The following is a 12255-nucleotide window of genomic DNA, read 5'->3' as shown; positions in this document are numbered from 1 at the left end:
TGAAAATACGAACGACCAAAAGGGTCATAAAAAAGGTATAATAATTATAGTTTCTCCAGTGAAACGATTGACAGTTTAGGCATTCGTGCATTTTTAGGAGAGAAAATTATCCGATATCCTTCTATATTCAAATTGTGAGTAATTATGTATTTAAAGTATTGAAGTAAAATGGATTATACATATGAACATGCAAATGCGACTTAAACGGTGTGTAAATCAAGACAACCAACAAATAAAGAACAAAAAAGGAAAACTGAAGATCGAACTTTTTTCTTCCCTTTTTTACTACCACTGTGTTCAATCTTAATTTAGATATTAACTAAACAAAGTTATCTCACAAAATTTCCGAGTTATCTTTCATAGACTCTATATTTGGAGAATAGACCACTTTCGAGTTCATCCGTCACCGGCAAAAACTCGTCAATTATGCACGCCTTTATGACGTCACTTACCAGATAGAGGGGCTCGCCTGTATCCCTGCACTATTTACGTTCATCAAGCGTCTTAGTGATCGTCTTTGTGCAGGATAAACTAGAAATAATGGTTGCTCTGTAGGTACTTACTGACTATTCCCTAATGATAGCAGTGTTGATTGTCAATTTTGAGAATTCAATTTGCCGAATAATTCGTACAATATAGAATTATAGTTTTCCAACCACTCGCTCAACATTGGAAGGAAGTGACGACGCCCCTAAACGCAAAAATGACGGTGATAAAGGCGCGTATAATTGACGAGTTTTTTCCGGTGACGGATGAACTCGAAAGTGGTCTATTGCCACAATTTCTCTGATTTAAAAATACCATAGGAAAATAAGAGAACACATTCCAAGGGAGCAATCGAAAATCAAGTCCCATTGAAACAGACACAATGACAAATTGCTCAAATAGATCAAAAATTACTTTTGTAAACATTGTTAAATCAAAAAGGAATTAAAGAATATTTGTATGTGCATGATAAACCTCTTTACGTATAATGACAAACCAAACAATACTACCGAGTTTGAAAAAAATATAGTCCCATACACTTCTACTTTTGTATAGGTACTATTTCTGTACTAAAAAATGCAGTACTGGAAATTAACTTTTAATATTTAGTACTATTTCTTTACTTTAAAACTATTGTAGTATTTAGGAAATTGTATTTTACAGTACTTGATTTGTACAAAATATTTTGGTACAGAAATAATACAATAGTCCATGTTTGAAAATCAAAACTTTTAGAGATTTGAAATAGAAAAAAAATCAAAATGGTAAAAATGTAAAGGTAGTAACCAATAATCTGTAGTACCTAAATTTCAAGTACAAATAAAGTACTGTAAAATACAGGTACCTAAATATTACAATAATTCTAGAGTAACAAAATAGTACTGAATATTAAAAGTAGATTTCCAGTACTACAAAATACAGAAATAGTACCTATCCAAAAGTAGAAAGTAGCTGTGTATACATGTAGGATTCATATTCACAAAATTTTATTGACGGTCAGACGGAACCGAAAATAGAGATATTAACACTACTATTTCTCTGTCCACCCGGCACGTTACAGCTTCTTACAAACATATACGATGCCATATCAAACTGAAGTTGCCAGAATTTAATGCCAAGTTAGCTGTGAAGGATGTGTGTATTTAGCGGCAATAAGTGGGAAAAATAGTTTATTCCTAAGTTAATTCACTTTGTATGTTTTACATGGCTTATTTCATATCTTATAACATTATACCATATATAAATTGTTTTACTGGAAAAATATGTACACATGCAAATTATAACGTGTAATATAAATTTGATAGTGAATGGGAACAGCAACACAAATGGTGCTTTTGAATAAATAACCAAATTAACTAATGTAAGAGTTGAGTCTCGGTAAAATTACAAGAATGATTAATTATTCTCAAGCCTTTTCAATTAGAAAAAAAGCCCCAGAGGACATGAAAGTAATAGAATTAATTTACAACTTTACAAAGCTTTAATTGGCTGATCAGAGGTGTATACTATCAACTGATTAGATCCTGCGCGAACATTTCTGTACAATCACTTAATTCAATCCGTGGTTCTGCTAATGTAATTGTGAAATAAACTTGACGTGATACATGTTTCACTATGGAATATGCAAAATGGATATTTACTCGCTAGATGAGTTCATTAAAACATGAAAATTCCTAACCCAATACATATTATTGGAAACAGCAATAAATGAAGGTTCGATTAATAAAAAAGATTATAAAATGGGAGAAAAATAAGAATTCATTACTTTTATGCTGGGTAACCACAAAGGTCAGTCAGTATTCAATAGGACAAAAAAAAGAAGTTTGAGACACATTGTATATAATAGTAAGATGTGGTATGATTGACAAGGAGACAGCTCAGCAACAGAGAGTACATTACACAGAACGTTAAAATAACATCGTATGGCCTTCAACAATGAGCTAAACACATACTACATAGTCAGCTATAAAGCGCCCCTTAATGACAAATGTTAAACATAAATTCCCAGGAAAATTCGAATACGTTAGATGAATTTGTTGTACAACCCATCTAGAACATATGATACTTAGCGTTGTCCCATGTAACAAATTCGAAACATAAAACTCGAACACTGTGAATTCGTGAAATGTTCACGCTTCTCTTCGAAATTTTGCATGAATGTTCTATGACGTGATATATTTCAGTATTGGTTTAACAAGCCGTCTCCATATACAATTTACCTGAGTGTGTAAAATTCAGAAGCTGTGAATAAATTTAACAAACCTAATTCCCTCACTAAAGAGTACCATCTTAAAAAAAGATAATGGCATACATCAAATTAACTACTTGCCTATTGATGATAAATGTGACGTGCTATACTTGTTCAATCCTCCCCTTTTTGTTACCAAAGGATTTTCTAGTTTCCTAATGGCTTTCGAGTTTTAAAAATCACAACTAAACTGTTGGCTCTATTAAGGATACCAGAGGTTGGTCCCTCTGGTATCCTTCGTCCCTCTTTTTTTTAACGATAATTATTTCTATAATTAATGAATGCAAATTTCAAGAAGGAAATTGTTTTCATTGAAAAGTGACATTTTATCCTCAAAATGACAATAGGACAAACTTTAAAAGTGGTCTCAAGACTTGCAAACTTATGCGAACCAATTTGAAAGAAGTGCGCACCTTTTTAAAAGTCATGAGCACCAGTTTCAAAGTTGTGTGCATCAGTTTTAAAGTACCCGACTTTTCAAACTGGACCAGGTGAATTAACCGCCTGCATACAAATAAAGGGGCTCTGTAGATAAGTGCATATCGTATATTTTATATTTAAAAAAAATAGTACCAGCATACACGAAATATATCCAACAAAGGTTGTAAAAGTTTAAATTCGAATTTTGAAGAACAATAATATTTTGATTTACGTAACAATGTAGTTTGCTGAAGACCAACAAACGAACGAACACCAAAAAGTTTCATATAAATCTTACAGAATTGTTTTCATATCAAACACCATGGGATTTAAACTTTAAAAAAATTATATATAAGGTTCTATATTTTCTCCGAATTAAAATTCGTACCCCTTAAAAAGATATCTCATATCTCCATGCCAGTTGATCTACTTGTCGTATTTTTAATGTACGATTCTTGGACAGAACTTCTTCACCGTACAGATGTAGCTAACAACATAACTTGATAAAGCAGACACAGAAAAAGTACACGTAACTCTTCAGTACTATTTTCATAATGACCGAAACTGTCGACAAAGTTCTAGGACATAAAAGGGTCAATTCTAGTAGTTGTAAATCTTCTAATCATCCAAACTGTCGACAAGACTCTAGGACATAACAGTCAGGGTCATTTCGTGTTGCTGTTTCATTAAACCTTCAGTTGATAGAAATCCTGTAGGTATACGAGCCAAGTATGTTCTCTCTTAACAAATATAATCAACAAAGTTTTTATTCCAATATATTGATATGATTCGTATGTGGATATGAAATAAAATATTATGTTTTACAGTAGACGCAAACTGTTTTGATGTTTAACATGTCTATAGTATGTTGGAAGACAAGAAATGGCCAGTCCTACATGACGTATATTTGCATTTATATGTCGGTGCATTTAAAATCAAGTTGTATGATATTTATAAATTATCGTTGATCATCTCAACGAAACTGATTTTCTCGCTTGAGCCGAAAAGGCGAAAGAGAGAAATGCAATCGAGTTGAGATGACCAATGATTGATAATCTGTTTATTGCTATTTTACCTATGACGAAGATGTCAATTTCATGTCAATTTCCTTAGCAACGCCACGTGCCTTCTTAGTTTCTAACGATAATTTTCCATCTCAAGCGAGTAGCATGATATGAAAAATTATCACAAAAAAAGATCAAAGGAAAAATGCACAAAATAGCGATAAAACTATTTGCGTATTCTCTTCATAATATGGTAAAATGAAAACTACTATTGACGTTATTTAGTCTAAAATTTTAGATTTAACAGATATAGGAAGATGTGAAGTCTAGTTTAGTTAATTAAGGTGCTCATATATATAAGACATCTATGTATCAATACTATTTGAAGCATTTCATATAGATATCACGAGATTTTTGTTGCGTTTTTAAATTAAGTGGTGGTTAAATTAACTTTGTGTCTTGGATTTAAAGAACACATTTAGCAATATAATTGTTATAGGAACCAGAACATAGACAATATATGGAGAAGACATTGTGCACATTTGTAGTATTGGTCAACACGGCCTACCTACAACAACAACAACAACAATAACAACAACATAGTGAGATCTCAACTTCAAGTGCTGAGGAAGTGCTGAACGTTCTCGGCAAAGTAAAGAACCCTTTCTCTTAGGCAGCAACCATTTGATTTTCGGGGGGGGGGGGGGGGGGCTATGTTTTTTTTTGGAAAAAAAAGTTTTTTTCCAGTTTTTGGTGAACAAAATAATTTGTTTTGGACCCTGAGAAAAAAAAAATGTTTGTTTCACCCTCAGCTGCCACTATATGTAATGCTAAAATTGAAAGAAAAAATTTGTTTTCGGTTCGTCGCTGAAAAAATAGATTGTTCTTCGCCGAAGGCAAAAATAAAAGTTTGTACAGAAAAAAAAACATAGCCCCCCCCCCCCCCCCCCCCAGAAAATCAAATGGTTGCTGCCTTAACTGTTTGGGAAAATTATATTAAATTGACCGAACGTTTATTTCCTGTAATAATTTTTTTTTAGGATATAGCAATGATAGGTAGCTGTGGTGTACATGTACGACCGTTATTATGCAAATTCAGTTTGTCAGACACATCTTTATTTCAACTCAAACGAAAGCGAGATGACTACTAGCAGGCACTTAACTATCCTCCGTGAATCAGAAGATTTGACCGGAACAAGATTATAAACAGGATCATGCCCAATTTGCATCATCAATTTTATGTTGAGTGGACTGTGACATTACAGTTAGTACGATCATATCATAGGGAACATTTATACTAAGTTTCAAGTTGATTGAACGTCAATGTCATCAAAAATCACCATAGCACAAAACTGTAACCTGAAGCTAGGTATGCGGACGTACAAACGAACGAACGGACGAAAAACCGAAAAACAAGGTGCCCCTAGGTTGGGCAAATAATAAAAGGAATTTAATATTTCTAATTTAATACTTATTTGATAATAAGGAAATTTCCAATGTCTACCTCAGGGTAACAAAATGTTTGTCCATTATCTTAAGCTGATTTATTGTACATTAGGTAATTATTCGGTCAATAACTTTTTCTGTTGGATATTTCCTCCCTGCTATGCTTTTAACGCCACTTTTCTTTTAAATATGGATATGCATTTAGACAACGAAAATGTGTAACAGCTTTTAAGGAAATATAATGTAACATTTACAATGTATATGGGAACCATTAATAGATTAAGAAAATATAGCTAACATGGACATAAAAACCTTGAACCACATCTACAGTAATTTGTTCGAATGGCCTTTAGCGATTTAACCTTGAACACGAACATTGAGTTAATTTAGCTAATATGGTGTATATGTGCTTTAAAGGACATTACCATATACATTGTTGTATATCTATGTAGGTATTCTAAGAATGAATTTACTGAAAGAGCAGTTTGTCACATTTGATCAACATTTGACTATTGTTGTTTTTCTTGAATCGTTTCGTATTTTAATTACTTTGTAGATGTGTCTGTTCTTTTCATTTGGTTTCGGTCGTTACAATTTGGTATCATGACCTTCGATGCTCATTTTATTTTTCCGTTTTTGTTTGAAGCCAATTTGATTGTCAATTACAACATATCAAATCAGACGTTCTTAAGAAATAGTTTTAGTAGACGATATTGAATAATCATTGAAATAAATAAGAAACTTTAATGAGAAGATAGCAAGCTTGAAGGAAGCACATTTTGACTGGAATAAGAAAACTACGAAAAGTTAGAAAGAATGAGTAAAAATAGCTTCAGTAATGACACCAAATTTCCCGTTTGAAGGGTTTTACACTAGCAATTTTGGGGCCCTTTATAGCTTTCTGTTTGGCAGCAGTCCTTTTGCGCCAATTACTGTTTTTAATGGGTATCATTTGCGCCAAATTTTATTTTTAAAATGTATCAATTGCGCCAATATTCGGAACTCATTTGCGCCAATTTACCTGTACATATATCTATCATAAATATTAATGATTACTATATCTTTATTCTTATTTTTGCCTCAAAAGATATCACATGTTAGGAGATATTTCACCATAAAGACGAGTTTCTGAAGAGAATTAAATGACTTAAGCAGCACGAGATAGTCAATGTACAGAGAGAGAATAAAACGTATTGCTTTGATTAACAAAGATATGCCAATATAGAAAATAGAAGTGTTTGCTCTTTATGTTTTAGCCACATATGTTGATGCGTATGGACTTTTTTATTATTATGAACTAATATTAACTATTTTATGGATTTCATCCTTTAATGTTTGTGTTTTTGGACAATAAAAAGAAGTTAAAAGCTACTACATACATTAAATTGGGAAGTACCCATGCAGCAGCAGTAAGAAAAATATATGTTTCAGAAAAGGAAACATGTGCCGTGTTACACTGCCGGTTCCAAGTCCGAATAAAAGAGTAAGGAAGTATTTTTTTCTTTAAATTGGCGCAATCGTATGTTTTATTTTTGGCGCAAATGATACCATCTAATTTTAAAACATGTGGCGCAAACGTAGCATTTGAGAAAAAAAGTTGTGGCGCAAAAGGACGCATTTTTGGCGCAAACGGACCTCTCCCTTCTGTTTGGTGTGAGCCAAGGTTCCGCGTTGAAGGCTGTACGTTGACCTATTATGGTTTACTTTTATAAATTGTTATTTGTATGGAGAGTTGTCTCATCGGCACTCACACAACACTGATCTTCCTATATCTATTGAAAACGATAGTGAAGTCATTTTCGGGTTAGGTGCTTTGTATTTTTCCAACAATAAATAATACTTGGCCTCCAAAGAACGATATGCGTATTAAGTATAAACACCAATTGAAGACTTATGGTATGTACCGTGCATGATCTTATGAATTAATGAAAACAAGAATATGTACAAAATAATATTCATACCTTAAGACACGAATAAAACTATTTTACAGTACCAATGAGCTACATTTTCATTACAGCATGGCAAACGTTAATTATTAATGGTAATATGAATAAAAACAGTGTGTTTCGATAGCTTAATGTTTGATCCCAATGATAACAACACCATTATTATATGGGTTACTGAACTTTTTGTGTTAATAGGTTCAAAAATAGTTTATCAAGTATAGCCGCATTACTCAACTACTTGTGTAGCGTGCAGTTATATGCAGCTATGTTATTTGATGACTACGAATAAAAGTCAAAAAGATGTAGAGCTTATGTTAACAAGACAGCAAATTAACAAATGTTCAAAGTTGTGAATGCATATTAAAGACAGAAATAAATATCTACCCGATAAAAAAACCAGTTCATTAAACAAAAATTAAAGCAAATGAGATATGACGTAGTTCTACGCTAATGTAATTTAGGCCAGGTATATGGACATGTTCAGGGTTTAATTATGGTTTTTCGTCAACTAACCACCGTCTTTGATCCTAGTTGACACACATAATAGTAGCTTACATCATTTGGACAACTCCTTCACTCTTTTTTGTAAGGTTGGCTTTTCTGTCCAGAAGATTTAATGCAACAACGTCTGTCATACACATAACAAAACACCCCAAAAACAGTGTGTAATGAATGCCAAGAACAAACATGTTCAGAATTACAATGAAGAAAACCAACGGAATATTAAAGTCTAGTGACAAACGAAAAATTGCTAATTTGAAGTTGAACACCCGAACATGGTAGCCTTTTTGATTGCACAATGTGATATTTACCATTACTTATCATAAGTCTATTTAGATAAAAAAAAAAGAAAGATTTCAAGGGTAAACTTTAGCTATAAATGGATGTAGATGATTGTATTCTACATCACATTTTTTGAATTCCAATACGTTACATTTACATCTGATATATCTAAACTGACTACATATACTACGTGTACAAAAAAGTATATATTTCAATTCCTTGATAAATCATTATACTCTCTTAAGCAAAAGTCAAGGTTTACATGGTACTTACATAAGCAACTATATTAACATTGAATATCAATCACTACCTTCATGCATTACATGCTTTAATTTGATACCACTGTCAGCATGAAATAGCAAACGCTGATTCAAGTCTATCAATGCGCGTGACATATAGAATGAAATTCAAAATAGTGTGGCTGTGGCCATTGATTGACACAGTAAATTCATTCATTGACTAGGACAATTTAGGTGAACGTTTGTATGTAACGACCTCTGCTCACTTTGCACTTTTAAAAGACTCTTAAACTATGGGGTCACCAAAGGTTCTCAACACCTAAATAAAGTAATTCGAAAAATTAATCAGTAATAACACGATTATTCCTGATTAATTTTTCGAATTATTTTATAATTAAAGGCGTTTAGAAACCTCTGGTGACCCCACAGTTTAAATGTCTATCGTAGGTACGTCGTGAACAGTGATCGTTACAGACAAACGTTCACGTAAATTGTCCCAGTCAATGAATGAATTTAATCTGTCAACCAATAGCCACAGCCACGCTGTTTTGAATTTCGTTCTAATATGCAATGGGCTGATCGCCTGCAAAGTCTTGATTCGTTATATATATAGACATACCTTCAATGTGTCTTCATATTCATAAATTGTCCTGCTTGAATATGTCATGGCAGCTTACTTGAAATCAATCTAGTTTGTACGTAAAAAGTGTTTTATTCTAATTGTAGCAGCTATAAATGAACATTCTATAAGAGGGATAAAGCAACCTCTGGTTTCGTCTGATATAGGTATTGGTTTGGTAATTGCTGCCAAGCAGAAGAAAATAATGGAATGATTCAAGCCCTTTTGATTTAAGTTAAGTCATATAGAAAATTTATTATTCTTAATTTGATATTGGAAATATATAACATAACTCTAGTTTTATAAGGTCAAAAAGTTTAACTTAATTATATTTTTTGAGGACAAAATTAACTTGGCTTTACGTTTTATTCCATAACTCAGACTTTTCATAGTGTTAAACAGTAAGTAGTCGATTGTGTCAAACAAATGATGAAAATAATGAAATATATTATTGAGTCATAATTTATTTTACCAATGATGTATTATAAGAATATATTAAAGAATGCGAAGAGCAATAATCAAATTTAATATTTTTTTCCTAGAATTAAAGACAAAAAAGTGCCGGAAATGGTTTATCTTACTCTGGTGTGATTTGAATTAGGAATAACAAGCTTAAAGCCTAAATAAACTGACATACAAATTGTCTCTGTGTAAACTTTTTTGTCACAAATTTGTGCCTTGAAACAGACAATAAAGTTGCGAAGTTTATAAACAAAACTTTGATTGGATTACAAAAAGAATAAAGTGAAGGAACTGAGCAATTTTATTAAATAAATCGACAGCACATAAATATCTATCGCTTTAATCACATAAAACATTGTTAAGCAAAGTCTGACAGCAATAGTTTTAGTTTTCATTACAATTAAACAATTTATTGTCTTTAGAGATTGAGTTTATTCCTAGAATGGTAGACGGTTGTAAATTAAATCTTTTTTTAATATACGCCAGGGAGTAATGAAATGGTTGTTCCTTTGATACTGCCATTCCTAGACACATGATACGGTAGATTTGCTCGTTTATACATGACACAACACAGCCATTTAATTGCACAGTTCATAATATCACATGTGAATGCAATATAATACAGACGTATGACTGTGTCCGCATTGCTAGCAATTTGATATTTTGTTTTATATTTGAAATGCCATTAAACTTTCATCCATTCCTAGACACATGATACGATAGATTTGCTCGTTTATACATGACACAACACAGCCATTTAATTGCACAGTTAATAATATCCAATGTAAATGCAATGTTATACAGACGTATGACTGTGTCCGCATTGCTAGCAATTTGATATTTTGTTTTATATTTGAAATGCCATTAAACTTTCGCCGCGTTTTCTCGGGATAACCATCTGCTCTATCATCCTCTCAGCTATGTGTTATTTATATAATGTACATACAAAAAGAACAAACTATTTTAAAATGTACATACAAAATGAAAGAGTTGTAAGATACATGTATCAGATGACAAACGCACTAGTTGAGGATGGACCCGACAAAAGTTTGGTAAACAAAAACGAGATAAGGAACATCAGCAGTTTACAACAGAAAATTTAAACCCGAGCTAAACGAATTAATCCCGCTAAAATTTCACTACTTTAGCAACTAACTGTGTTCTCTGTTGTAAAATTCATGCAGACGTGTTCATTAAATCGTACGAGACAGACATCATACATAATTTCTCATGAAGAATGAAAAAAAGCTATCAAATAATTTTGGTAATGATTCATAAAATGCATTGACTTTAGGAGCATACATGTATATGAATTATTTTTAAAACTTCATGACGGCACCTAGTTCGTTGTACGGTTGTAATGGTATGAAATCGGGAAAAAAAATAAGTTGCTTCACTCATTGGCAAATAACATCTTCACAAGAATAAAACTCACAAACAGCCAGGTATTCCGAAAAATTTGCATTTGCACTTTGTAAAATTTTGATTTGATTCCAACAAAAACATTTTCTTTTTCTGGTAGTATATCCCAAATGGGTTATTATCCACCAATATGTTAATACCACGAACACCAATTCATATGTACGTACGTCGGTGTAAAACGAAGGAAAAAAGAACAATGGATGTGCAACGTCGAGAAACCTGTAGACAAAAACTCCACAAAATGAACAACCTGAAACAATATAGTTTATTGTCTATTCTTCTTACCAGCACACTTGATACAATTAAAAGTTTTTAGTTTCAATAAACAAACAATATGTCAATTGGACATGCTTTGATACTATATATGCCCTTGAATGTTTTACCAGATAACATTTTTGTTCGCTTTGGGGATTCCGTATATCGTCAGGTTATCAGAATTCCAATGGGGACTAACTGTGCACCACTTATTGCGGACCTGTTTTTATATTGCTTTGAGTTACAATTTATGACAAAAATAAGCAAAGACCCATCGAGACAACATCTGATAAACAAATTTAATAATACGTTTAGATATTTGGATGATATTTTGGCTCTCAATAATGACGACTTCAGTATGTATACTAAAGAAATGTATCCTGCTGAACTTACTTTAAATAAAGCTAATACTAACAATGACCACTGCCCTTTCCTCGATCTTGATATCTATATCACTAACGGAAAGCTGAATACTAAAATTTACGATAAAAGAGATGATTTTTCATTTCCTATCGTTAATTATCCATTTTTAGATGGTGACGTTCCCTTGTCACCATCTTACGGTGTTTATACATCTCAACTTGTACGATTCGCTCGTGTATGTAACAATATTTTAGATTTTAACGATAGAAATTTAAGTATAACTGAAAAATTATTACACCAGGGTTTTCGATATCACAAACTAGTCAAAACATTTACTTAATTTTATTATCGGTATAGGGACAACATTTGTAAATATAGCTCAACATGCAGACTTCTTTCACATCAAATTTTTTATGGAAATATTCTTTATAAAGCACAAATGTGTCAGTATTCACCTCAGAAACTAACAAAACCTTTGAATAGACTTATTAAGAAGGGATATAGTTACGATACTGTTGTTAGGTCATTAAAGATTGCATATTTTGGCGTTAATACTGATTCA

Source organism: Mytilus trossulus, chromosome 4, assembly GCF_036588685.1.
Source record: "Mytilus trossulus isolate FHL-02 chromosome 4, PNRI_Mtr1.1.1.hap1, whole genome shotgun sequence".
NCBI lineage: Eukaryota > Metazoa > Mollusca > Bivalvia > Mytilida > Mytilidae > Mytilus > Mytilus trossulus.
Note: the sequence above shows the minus strand (reverse complement) of the source record.